This window comes from Neophocaena asiaeorientalis, unplaced genomic scaffold, assembly GCF_003031525.2.
Source record: "Neophocaena asiaeorientalis asiaeorientalis breed wild unplaced genomic scaffold, Neophocaena_asiaeorientalis_V1.1 scaffold16, whole genome shotgun sequence".
In the NCBI taxonomy this organism is placed as follows: domain Eukaryota; kingdom Metazoa; phylum Chordata; class Mammalia; order Artiodactyla; family Phocoenidae; genus Neophocaena; species Neophocaena asiaeorientalis.
Genome location: NW_020175446.1, coordinates 2820445 through 2835047, shown reverse-complemented (window position 1 = coordinate 2835047; position 14603 = coordinate 2820445). Strand labels below are relative to the sequence as shown.

At 40.3% G+C, this 14603-nt stretch overlaps 1 pseudogene; it reads left to right on the top strand.

The window, feature by feature from the left end:
• Nucleotides 1-14022: 14022 nt before the first annotated feature.
• Nucleotides 14023-14131, top strand: LOC112415218 (uncharacterized; annotated as a pseudogene).
• The last annotated feature ends 472 nt before the right edge of the window (nucleotides 14132-14603 follow it).

Below are 14603 nucleotides of genomic sequence, written 5' to 3'. Positions count from 1 at the left end.
CTCTGTCTTCTCATTTTGCTTAACTTACTGTGTTGGGTCTCCTTTTCACAGGCTGCAGGTTCGTATTTCCCATCGTTTTTGGTGTCTGCCCCCAGTGGGTAAGGTTGCTTTAGTGGGTTGTGTAGGCTTCCTGGTGGAGGGGACTGGTGCCTGTGTTCTGGTGGGTAAGGCTGGATCTTGTCTTTCTGGTGAGCAGGACCATGTCCGGTGGTGTGTTTTGGGGTGTCTGTGACCTTGTTATGATTTTAGGCAGCCTCTCTGCTAATGTGTGGGTTTGTTTTCCTGTCTTTCTAGTTGTTTGGCATGGGGTGTCCAGCACTGTAGCTTGCTGGTTGTTGAGTGGAGCTAGGTCTTAGCTTTGAGATGGAGATCTCTGGGAGAGCTTTCACTGTATGATATTGTGGACCTGGGAGGTCTCTGGTGGACCAATGTCCTGAACTCAGCTCTCCCACCTCAGAGGCACAGGCCTGACACCCAGCTGGAGCACCAAGACCCTGTCAGCCATCCAGCCAGGTATGTGGGTTTTTTGCCTTTTGGGAAGTCTGAGGTCTTCTGCCAGTGTTCAGTAGGTGTTCTGTAGGAGTTCTTCCACATGTAGATGTATTTTTGATGTATTTGTGGGGAGGAAGGTGATCTCCACATCTAACTCCTCTGCCATCTTGAAGGTTCTATTCATTTTTTTTTTTTACCCATTAAAGACAGTTAATTAGAATCAGCCTGAAGTGCAAAGTGTACAGTAGAATATAGGATTCGAAGTCATTTCCCCCATAAAATTTCTCCCAGCTCAAATACTCTGTGTTATCAAAAGGACTCATCAAATTTATTCAGGTACATAATTACTTAAAATTACATGGATGCATCCACATATCTACTCCTGTAGAACTGAAGATTTTGACATTTAGTTTTTAGAACTCAAATTTTCTCTTTTACGTTGAACAGATCAAAGATAAACACTGGGGTGAGTTTTCTAAGACAAACAGGATCAGATCCACCTCAGGTTTCTCATCTGTAAAATTAGGACTACAACTTTCTTGAAAGAGTGTGGATTAAGTTAGATTTTAAAAGTGAAAACATTTTTAAGAAAAACAAGGGAAGAAGTTTATATATCTATATGTGTGCAAATATAATTATAAATAATATATAATAAAATGATATATATATTTAATTGAAAATATCTGTGATTTTAATAGCTAAGCTAAAGATTTTCATTTACAATAACAGGAAGAAAAAATTTTCTTCCCCGAAAGTAACAGGGATTCTGCAGGTAGCATTGCAAAGTTCCAATACACATTCGAAAGTTTTTAAACTGTAGGTTATATCTTGCATTTTGAAATGACTGCTCTTCCCGTGTGGCCAAGCTTTCTCTGTGGCAATGACTTTCTTGAAGACTCATCTCAGCAAATGCTATAATTTTCTCCCAATTTGCCATTTTCCATCCCCTTTGTGTGCACTTTTCTTTGATGGAAAAGTTCCCCTCTGTGGCACAGCCTTAGAGATTGAGTAGTTCAGCTCCTGAACAATTGTTTCTCCAAAAATATTCAAAAATTCATTTTAAGATGATGGAATGTCTTTCTTCCATCTCCAGGTACTAGACAATGAGACAGACAGCCGAGGGGTTACCAAGGGCTCAGCTGCTTTCATCATCAGAGTAGCTGCTGTTGGCAGTGAACTTGGGGCTGGCCCAGTGCAGAACTGCTGCTCTGTCTGCGTGGTTACCAGATGATGTAGTTAATGAGCACCTTTAAAGTGCCTGCCTTGGGACAGAGCAAACCTGTTTGCATTTTAATTGCTCTCCTTGGTGGCTTGGATTTCCTCCTGTTGCCTTTCTTCTAACAAGATTTCAAACTTTCCCAGCCTTGCATATAAGATCCCTGTACAAAACCATATTGAGATATAGCTATTTCTCCGAGGTAGCCTGATGGGTAGAAAGGAGACAGTAAAGGAATAAGAAGATCCAGGCTCTCCCTCTGATTCAGCCACGTGGAAGGGGCTTATCATTGTATTAATACAAATTACTTTGCATCTGAACCTCTGTTTCCTATCAGTGACATGAAGATTTTGAATTGGGTGGTTCTGAGATCACTTTTAGCTATAAAATCCAAGTTGCTTTTTTTTTTACTGCAAAGTCATTAGATTAGAATCTATGCATTCTCAACCCCACCTATAAAACTTTCCCTCCTATGTAAAATTTTAAATTACAGTCTGTGACACTTCTGCAGAATTAGATAGCTCTAAGACCAAATCTGTAATATACTAAGTTTCAGGAAGTTAAAAATCTCCCTAGAATCAAACTACTGTAGTTTAAGTCCTCTTTTCTATATCAGTAGTTTTAACAAGACAGGCATCTTTTAAATGGTTGCAACAAGAAAATACAGATACTTAAAAAAAAATGTGTGAAAGGAAAGACTGGCTGATGGATTCATCTAAAAGTATAAAAAGTCTAGTATCGAGTTTGAGGAACTGTGAGATTGTGCTGTTTGGGGCGCGCGGCCGCCCGCCCTGGTCGCGGTAAAAAGGGGTGGGGCTGTAGAGGAACATGCCAGACCGCGAAGATGGCTCTGAGAGACTCCTCTGCGAACCCGTTTTCAGCTACCAAGTGGCATCTACGCTCAAACAGGTGAAACATGATTTGCAAGTTGCTCGGACGGGAAAACTAGCTGGTTTGGTGGAAGCGTTGGAGGCAGATGGGGGGCGATTGAAACGCATCGAGCGGTGCTGGGGTTCACACCCTCTTCAGGTTGCCCTTGCCTGGATGGTCACCTCTGGGGCACAGCCAGCGCAGGTCCAGTGAGGAACTTTTCTTACAGCGCACGTAGCCATGCAGAGCGTCCCAGCTCCATCACGGAATCGTTGACTCACATCCGTGCTTGGTTTCTCTGTATCTATCCGCAAGCAGCAAATACTTAAATGTGTCATCTTACAAGGAAGTTTTTTTGTTTAAGAGTATTGAGAATCAGATTTGGGCATTTGGCATCGCAGAACCAGGAGGCTTGGGTTTAAGAGAGATTTATAAAACTTCACAAGCCAGGACACATGCCAGAATTGGCCAATGGAATGGCATCCCTCCTTGTCAATTCATGCATTTCCTAGAATCCTCACCAGGCAGGTCCGAGGTTGGGATCTGGAGTTATAAAATACGGCATTTCTGACCTAAAACTGTTCTTTTTCCAGATGAAAGTGATTTCAACTAAGGACCTGTCCAAAGTAGGATTTTTTTTTTAACATCTTTATTGCTTTACAATGGTGTGTTAGTTTCTGCTTTATAACAAAGTGAATCAGCTATACATATACATATATCTCCATATCTCCTCCCTCTTTCATCTCCCTCCCACCCTCCCTGTCCCACCTCTAGGTGGTCACAAAGCACCGAGCTGATCTCCCTGTGCTATGCAGCTGCTTCCCACTAGCTATCTGTTTTACATTTGGTAGTGTATGTATGTCCATGCCACTCTCTCACTTCATTCCAGCTTTCCCTTCCCCCTCCCCACGTCCTCAAGTCAAATTAGGAATTTTTTGATGTTTGGAATTTTTTTTTCCTATTTTTAGACATCTGATTCTATAGGTTCCACCTTTTTTAACCTCTTTTCGGCATGCCAAATGCTGGCAAAAATAATTGCTTTTTGAATGTTGAATTTCTGGTAAAAATAAAGCAGTGAGCAAAATCCTTTTAAACACAGAAATCCTGAGTTCATCTTGTTGGTGGGCTCAGGCAATTCTGTAGCAAATAAATCCTTTGAAAGAGTTCCAAAAAAAATTGTGCTATTTGAAGCTAAGTGAACTGTAAACTCATCATAGCTAAAACCTGTTATTGTCACACAAAAATGATATGACTAGAACAGAAAAGACAGGCCAACAATAGACTTAGGGTAGATGAGAATTTTGTAAATGCTAAAAGCGTAATGACAAATAAGTAGGGAAAGAGTTATTCTATAATGATGCTAAGAAGAATCGTAATTAATTATTTAGAGAAACAGGAAATTGGAATCTTTCCTCAGACTATCCACTGTGCTTAATTGCAAATATGTTTGCAAATGTACAAAATGAAGTCATAGAACTGGAAGCAATTAAGGGATAATAAATATTATCAAGAGGGGTGAGAAAGGACTTCTAAGGATAAGATTGATAGATTTGTAAATTTGGAATACACTCTGTCAAAAATTACCATGAAAAAAATGAAAGGAACTACAATCCCTTGCTCTCCATCCGTGTTATGATGTCATGGGTGTCAGCAGTTTACACTTTTCTCTGCCAATTAGTATTACGTTAGATGAATATAATCAGCGTGCTTATTCTCTTATTGAGGAAGATCTGGTTTGTTTCCAGTGTTTGTCCTTATGGGTAAAGTCACTGTAAACATTTTGGAACACATTGTGTGTTCCAAACACATTGTGTGTGTCTGTCTGTGTGTCTGTGTTTCTATATTTCCTTTCTCTTCTGTAAATACCGAGGACTTGACTTTGTGGGCCGTATGTCAGATGTAAGTGTGATTTGTAAGAGGCTGCCAGGCCTTTCTTCTAAGTGGTGTATGTATCATTATAAACTCACACCAATGAAGTTTGCATGTTCCATTTGCCCTGCATTCTCACTAACACTTTGTGTTATAATAAGTTCTTTTTTTTCTTTTTTAGGTATTCTAATGATGTACATTTCATAGCAGTTTTAATGTGTATTTCTCTGATTTCTGCTCATGGGCCACAATTTTTCACATGTTTATTGGGCATTTGAATATTTTCTTTTTGCAAAGTGTCAGTTCAGATATTTTACATTTTTATTCTATTTGTGTGAGTTTCTTAAATAGTGTCATAAAAGTTCTTTTGTAAATCTGAGGTACCATTCCTTCGTCAACTGCATGTTTTATAATCATGTAATTATTTTCTCTAAGTCTGTGACTTGCTTATTTATTTTCTTAAGAGTGCCTTCTGATGGATGGAAGTTTTGCCTTTTTTAAAATATGTGTAAAGTCTAACTTATCATATTGATTGCTATGATTTGTCTAAGAAAACTTGGCCTACACCCAAGTCATGAGGTCTTTCTTCTATATTTTTCTCTAATGCTTTATGATTTTATATTTTACATTAGTTCTTTGATCTACCTTGACTTAATTTGTATGTAAGGTGTGACTTGGGGGATAAGCTTCTTTTCTTTTTTAATGGATATTCAGGTATTACAGCATTATTCGTTAAAAAGACTTTTCTTTCTCTATTGGACTATCTTGGCACCTTTATCAAAAATTACATGTGTGGGTCTATCTCTGAGCTCTCTGTCAGCTCCACTCTGTCATAGCTACTATAATTCTAGAGTAAATCTTGAAAGCAGATAGTGTAAGCTTTCTAAGTATGTTCTTTCTTTGGTCAAGCTTGCTTTGGTTTTTCTAAGTCTGTGTGTGTGTGTGTGTGTGTGTGTGTGTGTGTATGTGTGTGTGTGTGTGTGATCTTTTAATTTCTACAATAATATCCTCCTGGATCATTAATGCATATTGATATTGCCTTTTTCGGTTTCTCCTGCCCCTCACTCACTTGTTTTTACATCTTGCAATCACCTCAAAAAACAATTACATGCATCCAGTTCCTTGTCTCAGGCTCTGACTTGGGAGTGTGGGAAAATGATGTTCTTTGTGTCCATTTACCTTCACTGATCTTATGTCACACTTAATGTGTGCTTTCTCTATCTTAGGATTTTTAATATATTATAAACATACTTTTTAGAAATGTATTTAAATCTCTACCAAGATTACACATTAGATGAGAAGTCAGAAAGTCTTGGATGTAAAGCATTGCTACTTATGATCTGTATTTCCATGAAAAACTTATCTAATTATGATATGTTCCTACGTTTTTAAAATGAACATAATTACATATATTCTTCCCAGTCACAAATGTTTTATACAAATTGTGTTTTGAAATAAGATCATATATATAAGATGACTTAAAAATTGCATTTTATAGAGGAAGATTGACTTAATTAACCTTTGATAATAACTCATTTTCTACATATTACCTATAAATAACAAGTTAATGTTTCAATGTGAAGTTAGATTTACCAACACATGCTTGTTCATCACATGAAAAATGAGTATCCTGGAATATTGCAAGGTTTCTTTCCGTTTCAGAAATATTTCCCATTTCCTTCTCCTACCAAGTATCTTCATGTGTCATGTAGATCATAGTAAGACATGTCCATGAAAGTGGGAGACATACGTACTTTTTTTTTTTCTTAATTGCAACTTAAAACACTTTTGTGAAAATTCTGCGGAAGTGTAAAGTGTTGAGTGATTTGCAGTAACTCATTCTGAATCCAGGGTCTGAGATTTCCTTTCCTATACAGAACCATATTGCTGTCTGTATAGACACATAAGATGTTAGGCTGGTCAATTTTCTTGTGATCTAGCTTAAATTTCTACCTCATATCCCCTCACTTACCCCTACCTTGCTGCATACCTGGACCAAACATCTCTGCCTTCTCCTTCTCCTTCAAAGCCTAGAGAGGATTAGAGATGAACGTTATTTCACCTTTTCCTTTTTCCCAAAAACCCTACCACTTTGCTGTTTGCTTCCCTGAATGGCGGACTTCCCAAGCCAAAGGGATGCCAAGAGAAGTCTTTCTATCCTGGTCTAAGAGGGTGGAACACAGTAACATCTCAACTCTATCTTTAACCTTTAACTTATTCTTTGTAAATCTGAGTTCCTGCAAAGTGGTGGGTTGATACTATTTTCTGGTGATCCTAGGTCTGATATGATCCTGGTTCCCTGTCCAAGTAGTTCTCTGAAGAGGTCAAGCATGTGCAGTTATTGACTATCATATTTTTTACAGATGTTTTTGGGAGTTTGGACAAGCCAGGTGAAGGGGGTAATCTGTTAATAAGTAAATTGAGATGTGTCTGCTAGGGAGCATTTACATAAAAAGCAAGGTTAATCATTACTCTTACTGGGGGCATAAAGGAGGGGAGAGGATCTTTCTGTATAACATTCATCATCCTTTGCTGCTAAAAGCAGAGCCACCTCGTTATCCAGAGGAATTAATCTCCTAGCGTCTGCTCCCCGCTCTGCCACCACCAAGCAGGATGTGGATCTAAATGGCACTTAGATTTGAGAGAAGGTGAGCGTGCGGTGATGATGCAGAGCGAGAGACTAAAGAAGCGTCTTGACTGGAGCACGGCTGAAATGCACCTGTTCTAATGAAATTCTGCTGCTTCCGATAAGGTCATTGGCTTACGTTTAACTTATTTTTGACATGAATAGGTAGGGATATTTTATTGTTAATCTAGCAGTTAAAACAAATATAGAAAAAATAGAGCTTTATTGTTAGCCATCTTCTTATAAGCACTGGAGGTGAAGTCATAAAGACTCCATTTCCCTGTATTCCTTTATCGTCAAAAACAGTTCAGGACACAACAGAGTTCCTTCCACTTTCCTTATACTTTTCAGGCCTGAAGAAAACCTTCTATTTAAATTATGCCGTTTAATCTCATCATAATTTTGAAGTGTTCATGGCCAAGTTCCCAAAGAAATGAGCTCCAAATCTTCGTATCTGACCAATTCCTTCTCCTCCAGAGATTGCGTTCACTTATTCTTTGTGTGGGTTCAAAATATTTTTTTAAACTTCAATTCTCTATAAAATTAAAAACAGAACATATTTTAAAGGTTAACCAAAATGGCATGAATATTAATCACATCCTAAGTTGGTTTCAACATCCCACCTTTTTCTTACTTGTTTATACACCATCGTTGGTGACTGCGGTAGACACCTTTCAGAACACAGCCACAAATCAAGAATTCAGAGGCTGCTGTCCGCCCTGAGTAGGTGAAGTGACGGCAGATAGATTCTTCTATCGTCTCACCAAAGCATTGCTTATTTTATTCCGAGTTATAGCATCTGCAGAACCAGAATGCTGTCGCTCATAATGGAGCTGGTCATTATTTATCTATCAGTCCAGGCAGGAGTTGTAATCCACAATACACTGGACAGCTGCTGTTTCTCCCTCCCGGTCAGTCATTCCCTGCTTTTCTGTTAAGTCGGCTTTCTTTTGAAACCCACCTTTTCCCACTCTCAGTCTACGTAGTTGGCTTGTGTTTGACCCTTTCCCTTCAGCCCTAGAAGGGAACATCTGACCCAGACTTCGGACACAAGGACTGACCATACTAAGTTTACAAGGTAATTCTGAACCAATGAGAGAGACCTATAATTTTGAGCTAATAAGAAAGAAGGTCTTCCTTTCCAGGCAAGTTGCTGGCTGATAAGAGGCAGGCATGGGGATGCTGAGGGCGGTATAGAGAGAGCCTGCCAGGAGTAAATCCACACCAAGGAAAGAAGCCAAAGATGGAGAGGAAGGGATGCCTCAAATTAGGTCTATAGATTTTATTTTATTTCATTTTTTCCATAAACCAGGGAGAATAGGGTTTCTTGCAATGGAAAGAATTCTGATGAATAAGCAGGCAATCCTCTTGCTGATGAGACAGGAGGGGATGCTAGAGACAGCAAGTAAGTGATCCAGAGAGCTGAACCTGTCAGGGGTCAATTGGCTGATGCCATGGGCAGCATGCATTCTTGGCATATCAGACAGACATAAATTCAGATGATCACATTTAGAGCAAACGCTGAACCATCACCCCTGTGTCTCCTAAAATAGAGATGGGCAGTTTATTTAAAAAGCAAGGTAGGTGTGTGTTTGGCGCATCGTTTGTCAGACTTTGGTGACTACTAGGTAATATTTTTCTTGCTCTAAAAAGAACAAAACCTGGGTACAGAGAAGTTGCTGTGTACTCCCCAGATTATACACAAAGAATAGGGAATAGCGTCAGGATGTAAAGCCACGTCTGCCTGACCTGAAGGACATGTTCATCTCCGATCAGCTTACTAATAGCATGAATGATCCTAGTTATTTACTTTCTCCAGTAGCTCACTTGGGAGACGGGGTGGGTAACAGACACGCTTGATTAAAATAGCCTCACCCACCAACCAGCCATAGTACATGAAATCTTCATATCTGGAGATGCCTCTGAATTCAGATTCTCTTAATTGCAGTCCTCCTAGGCAGAGTACTTAAAATATGTCTAAACATATTATGCTGAACACTTTTACAAAATAAAAGGCCGGTCAATCTTGGTCAGTATTGATTTCTTTAATCTTATTGATTAAAGAATTTGTGTTTTAGATTCTTATCAAGTCAATCTATGTTTGAGTCCTATTGACTAAATCTCTATGTTTGATGTAGAACTCTTTAGTTTACAGATGTTTTTGGATACAGTCTAATTTGAATTTCACAAGATCCTTGTCTGAGACCACAAGCACACCATTTACATATAAGGTAATCGAGACTTGGAGGATCAAGGTAGCTTAACACATTATTGATTGGAGACATATTACTACATCTTTTGTTACTGACCAGAGATGTATCAGTACGTTTTTAGAGCGTGATACGATTAACATCACCATGCCAAGTTGTTAGAGCTTGAAACTGATGAAGCGTTCATTATACAACTTATGATTGTCATTATAATTTTTAGTGAAGAAGAATTTTTTGGTGAATTTTACGCAGATACTTTCTCTGATCGTACAAGCAACATACATACGAGTGTCTCAGAAGATGACAGTCCTTCACAACATAGTTCTGATTCAGACGACATGGATATGAGGCCAAACAAACAGACAAAAAACCTTAGTGATGGATTCTGATCTGGAAAGTGAAAATGAAACACGGTGCTGGAGAACGCTCTTCTGCTTCTACACAAGAGTGTAGAGCTTAACCCAGTTAATTTACATGATAGGGAGTTAGAAATTTGCAAATCAGATTGCTTAAAATATTGTCAGTGACTCCGAGGAAACGTGATGATTGAGTTTGTGAAAACCCAGATGAAGTAACACCACTATGCTTCATTCAATATGGATTCTCTTAGACTAAGCCATGTCACACTAATTCATTTCTTTTCAAAGAGGACCTGTGAAAGGTATCCATAAAATGGGTTGTTAAAGTTAAGCATGCATCAAAATCACCTAGTGGGTTTGATAAACAGACTGCTGGGCTCCAATTCGAGAGTGTCAGGAAGTCTGGATTGGGACTTGAGATTTTGTATGTTTCACAAATTTCCAGGTGATGCTGGTGCTGGAATCACATTTAGAACCACTGGGCTTCCCTAGTGGCGCAGTGGTTAAGAGTCCGCCTGCCGATGCAGGGGACACGGGTTCGTGCCCCGGTCTGGGAAGAGCTCACGAGCCGTGCCGCGGAGCGGCTGGGCCCGTGAGCCATGGCCGCTGAGCCTGCGTGTCCGGAGCCTGTGCTCCGCAATGGGAGAGGCCAGAACAGTGAGAGGCCTGTGTACCGCAAAAAAAAAAAAAAAAAAAAAAAAAAAATAGAACCACTGGAAGAGTCATGGTACACTGTGCTTGATTCCCCTCTTGGGGTAACGAGCTTTGACACCATCTGGAGAGATAAGTCCAGATGTGATGTAAGTGCCTTTTCAAGCTGCATTTTTCTTAATCTGCAGGCCAAAATGATGTAACGTCTTTCACTAGAATTTCTGTTAACTGTGCTCTTGGTGACCATTAGAAGTCTTGGCATACACAAGCTTTATTCAAGTTGCCCGGTTGAGTCATGCGTGCACCATTTTTTCTAACTTCAAAAAAAAAAAAAAGGAATGCATTCAAAGTTGTTTAGGTAGAAAATGCATTTTTAATAGGTTCTTACATGAATCATAGAATTGTTGGGATGGCCAAAGAAATATACTTAAGGATAAAATTGCAGGGATAATGCTCAAAACCATACCATTAAACCATAGGCCTCCTGCTATCTCCTAACGTGCAAACCATTGTCAGTCCTGTAACCTCACTGCTTTATTGAAATCTTCAGCATGTCCACAGCTGCCATCCCTTCCAGCAGAGTCAATTCTTCCCATGGAGACTTCTTCCTACAGTTGCCCACCTGTACACTGAGGCCTGTAGGCATCTGTGAATCTACATCTCAAGTCTGTATTCTAACCACAAGCAAACTAAGAAATGTATGTTTTTGGACTCTATCTTGGAAAGGCACTACTTAGAATATGGGCACCTTATTCAAATTTAGGGAGATGTTCCAAAAATGTCAGCTGTCCCCTCAGCGGTTATTCTGGTGTGTCATAGAAAATAATGCCAAACATAACGTAAGACAGTTTACCATCTCCCGTGGTACCGTGGGTACACTGTCCTGAGCTAGGTGGTTCTTGCTTCAGGTCCCTGTAGCTGTAGTCAAGTAGTTGGGACTACTTCATCTGAAGGCTGGACAAGACTGGGTGTCCCAGTGGCTCACTCACATGGATGTCAGTCAGTGCAGAGAGTTCACTGGGGCTTCCAACCCAAGCGTCTACACTATCTTCTCTCTGAAGACATGGACCTCTTATAGCATGATGGCTGAATTTAAGAGAAAAAAAGTGAAGGGTAAGTGTGAGACAGGAATAGGAAGAAACTTCCAGTTCTGTAGAGCAGGGATCCCCAACCCCCATGCCACAGACCGTTATTGGTCCGTGGTCTGTTAGGAACCAGGCTGGCGAGCAAGTGAAGCTTCATCTGTATTTACAAATGCTCCCCATTGCTTGCATTACCGCCTGAACTCCGCCTCCTGTCAATATTATGGTGAGTTGTATAATTATTTCATTATCTATTACAATGTAGTAATAATAGAAATAAAGTACACGATAAGTGTGATGTACTTGAATCATCCCGAAACCATCCCCCTCCCCAGTCCCTGGAAAAATTCTCTTCCACTAAACCGGTCCCTGGTGCCAAAATGGTTGGGGGCCATCCCTCTGTTGCAGGAAAATTGGGGTGTGAAAGAATGGTTACTTCCCAGGTCTTGGGAGAGTCCTTGGGACGGACATCCAAGTGAGGGTCTTAGGCTTCACACAGGGACGAATTCAAGAGCGAGCCAAAGTAGAGTGAAAACAGGTTTATTCAGGGAGATACACACTCCATAGACACAGTGTGGGCCATCTCAGAGGTGAGAGGCCCCAGGGTTCAGGGTGGTTAGTTTTTAATGGGCTGGGTAATTTTTGAAAAATATTTATTTATTTATTTATTTGGTTGTGCCGGGTCTTAGTTGCAGCAGGCGGGCTCCTTAGTTGTGGATCGTGGGCTCCTTAGTTGCAGCTCGCCAGCTCCTTAGTTATGACATGTGAACTCTTAGCTGTGGCATGCATGTAGGATCTAGTTCCCTGGCCAGAGATTGAACCCGGGCCCCCTGCATCGGGAGCATAGAGTCTGAACCACTGCGCCACCAGGGAAGTCCCATGGGCTGGTTAACTTCATAGGCTAACAAGTGGGAGGATTATTCTAACTATCTTGGAGAAGGGGCAGGGGTTTCCAGGAATTGCACCACTGCCCACTTTTATGTCGTGATGCCTGTGGGTGTGTCATTTAGATGCTAGTGTATTATAATGAGTGTATACCGAGACTCAAGGTCTACCGGAAGTCAAACCTTCTGCCATCTTGGGCCTGGCTGGCTCTGACTAGTTTATGCCATACCCTCAAAGGCTGTGCCCTGCCCCCTGCCCTCCTGTCTGCCCTGCATTTGGCACACGGCCACTTTGTTCATAGTCTGTGGGTCACAGGATTTGCCCAGGTCTAGAAGGCACAGGAATGGCAGTAAGACGCTGTAGAAGAACTTGTAGGTCAGGGGTTGTGGTGGTGAGCATCTTTGCAGTACACCGTCTGCCAGAATGTGGCTTGGAAGTAGAGACATGGATCATTTCTGCAGCTAACTCAAAAAACAGACACCCGTCTCATACCACAGACACACACACACACACACACACACACATCTTGGCATTCAATCAGATGTGTTCCACCGTTGGCTTCAAATACTAAGCTAATAATCTTTACTACCTACTTATCTACACATACCCAGCCAGATTTGAGGTCATTTGCTGTGATAGAAATAGGAAGGGAACAAGTGGAGGAGTAGATGTGGGACTTCCCTCTTACTAATCACAGGTGAAGAGTAAGGTTCATCAGTGCAGGTTTCCATAGTGACGCTGTCTAATGACGTGCAGCATTTAGTCCTTTCTCTTCTGTCCTAAGATAATTTTCTGAAAAAATAGTTACGCTACAAACACGGAGTTGGACTGGACCATCTGGTTGATGCTCTACTCTTTTGACCTCAAATCACCCAAATTGGATATCTTCATGAATTAGGAGGTTCCCATAAAATTAATAAGTTATATATTAGAACTGATCATTAAAAACTAAAGGATCCATTCATTTTGTATCTTTCTCAAATGTTAGGCTGTTTTCTCTCCAGAAAGACAATTGTGTACAAGGTCACCACCACATTTTCCTTCTTGACCGTCAATCAGATGAGAGACGAATGATCCTCATGGCTCCACCTGCATCTGAAGAAAACAGGGGAAGTGGGTACTGCCACTGGCTGTCTCTGTTGAGAAGCTTTATAAGCACAGCTTTGTTGTGGAATTGCTGTAAAGGTAAAAGAATTCTAGACAACACTCAAGATTTCTTCATGCTTGATTACACGAGGCATTCCAGGGACACCCACCAAGGTTATTTACAAGTACTTACTGAGATCACTCAGAACTCATTCCAAACCCAAGAGCTTCTTTGAGTCTTTGGAAACCGCTTCCAAATTCCAACAGTTGCAAAAACGTTATTTCATCTGAGTACTTGTAAAATCATTTAGTGCAATATGAATACAGTTTAATATATTGAGTTATACCAAATGAAAACTGTCTTACATCTTGAATTAAAGAATATAAATGTCCAGACTTCACTTTGCTTCCTGCCCCTTCACAATTTGTCATCACTTCAATGTAAATAAAAGGCACCCCTAATCTTAAACTAACAATTTGAGGCTTACATTCTAGAATTCAATTAGAGGAAGAAGTTGGCAGTCTCAAGATTCCGTGTATAAACACTTACTTAATTTTGCTACTTTCAAAATGAATGTACTACCCTCAGTTAGGCCTGAAGTGTTAAAGTCCAGGGATCCTAAGATCTGCCGTGTCCAGAAAATGATTTTCTGGTCTTCGGCTGAGGAAGAGGACAGAAACTTCTTGGCCTTTTGGCTAAGCTTAAGTGTAGTATCTGTTCTTATCAGTTTAATTACAGGATTCTGCGGGTATCACATTCTAAATATATCTCAACTCCATCCTTTGTTCTTTATCTCTACTTTTAGTGCCCATGTTCAGCTTCTCATCCTCGTTATTTTGTTCTACTGGAATATACTGACGGAAATGGTCAGACTCTGTGCCTCCAGGCTTGTGCCCTGTATAACCATTAGAAAGTCTACCTTAAGTATGCAACTATCTCATGGTCAAAATTAAATAAAGATAAAACAAATTGATTTTTTTAAAAAAGTATCTAAAAGCTACATTCCTTAGCATGACGTAGCAGGAGCTGGGTGACCTGGCATCTCTTCCCCTCACCATTAACCAGTGATTTGTAGTTTTCTCCCAAGATTGAGAAGGACCCTACAACAGGGTCCACTCTTACTGGAATGCTAACCCACCTGTTTTTGGTCTGCCCATCACCTGTGTATTCTCTTTTTAAGGATTTAGCCCTGGATCATTTCTAGAAATTTTCTCTTTTTTTCTCCATTCCTCAGTCTGAATTGGGTTCTCTCGTTT